General features: G+C 35.3%; 1 non-coding gene across 1 annotated transcript; it reads left to right on the forward strand.

The window, feature by feature from the left end:
- Positions 1–927: 927 nt before the first annotated feature.
- TRNAG-UCC lies at positions 928–999 on the forward strand. Its single transcript has one exon. It is a non-coding gene; the product is annotated as a tRNA-Gly (tRNA).
- The last annotated feature ends 584 nt before the right edge of the window (positions 1,000–1,583 follow it).

Below are 1,583 nucleotides of genomic sequence, written 5' to 3' on the forward strand. Positions count from 1 at the left end.
CAAGCAGTTTGCTATAAGCTATACCACACACAATGCACTGAAGCAAGTGGTTCAGTAATGACTACAAAAGCAGTATTAACACACTGCCATTCATAAATACAGGTACTAAAATGAATGCATTAGTGACTGATTGGCATATGCTGATCACACCCCTTGGCACCTTGTACCCATAGTGACTTCCTTCTTTTACCAAAATCAAGCTGTACATCTGAGGTTTTAAATGTCTGCAGACTCAGAGTTATGGATAACAGTATCAGATAATTAAAATAAAGGAAAACATGATTACTGCATTGCAATATTAAACAAAGGACATATAAAAAGAATGGTACAAGACTTGAAAATCTCTAAGAAAACAATACAAAACTAAACAATACAAGAGTTATTATATATAGAAAATTGTGATACAGCTCCAGGTTACCTGCCCAGCTGTATATGAAGCAGAGGACAATAAACAGACTAGCATGTTACATAATCCAGTGCAGTCATTAGTGGTGAATCTTTTTTCTAGTAAAAAAAAATCCATCACCATCTGTGCAACCACAGATCAGTCCTTGTATTGCAGGCTTGTCACACACAGACTCGAACAGTTATCTTCTGTAGTTGGACCGACCTAATTTTCTTTAGACTAAGCACATACCATATTATTTTAGGTAATGATCTCAAAATAAGATAAACACAATAATATACTGTAGGTGAGGTTTACCAGTTCTGTACCTTTATGTGAATATTTCAGAAAACTGCACAAACTGTACTACCTCATAATATTATTTATCCAGATGCTCAGCTGTCCATTTGTGAGTTTCTATAATGCTATTAAGCAGTACTTCCCACAACATAGTTTCAAACATGGATTTTAAAATCAAACTTTAGCACAAAACTGAGCAATAATACTGCTATACAACACACACCAAGAACAGAAGATGAGTAGCATTGGTGGTATAGTGGTGAGCACAGCTGCCTTCCAAGCAGTTGACCTGGGTTTAAATCCAAGTCAATGCATGAAGTTGGTGTCTGTTAGCTGGCACAGAGGTTTAAGGCTGTGAACTATAGTTTCTGAGATACATGGCTTGATTCTGTCAGCCCTCATGTCCCTACTGTGTGATCTTGAACAAGTCAACTAACCAGACAGAGCTTGGGGCCAACTGGGAATTGTAGCTAGGCTGCTCAGTGGTCCTGTTGTCTGCAAGCCTAGTAACTACCTTTGAATACTTTTATGTTGCTCCAGAACTATATATATATATATATATATATATATATATATATATATATATATATATATATATATATATATATATATATATATCTATATATATATTTTTTTTACTAATGGTTAGAGCCTACATGTAATTTAACAAACAGGCACCCACATCACTTTTAGTTTCCAATATGCCGACCTATAACTTATAATCCAACCATGTTTTTCAACAAGATAATGAGTGAGACAGCACCTTCTTTTAAAAGCAGGGAACAATATTTTCCAGTCTTGAATGATGGTTGCAAATAGAGAATTAAAAGCCACTTTCTGAAACAGAATCCAAGTCCTCATCATCACTATCATGCTCATCATTATTCCACGCGTTTCC

Source organism: Protopterus annectens, chromosome 6.part0 (genome assembly GCF_019279795.1).
Source record: "Protopterus annectens isolate FY-2018-M chromosome 6.part0, PAN1.0, whole genome shotgun sequence".
In the NCBI taxonomy this organism is placed as follows: domain Eukaryota; kingdom Metazoa; phylum Chordata; order Ceratodontiformes; family Protopteridae; genus Protopterus; species Protopterus annectens.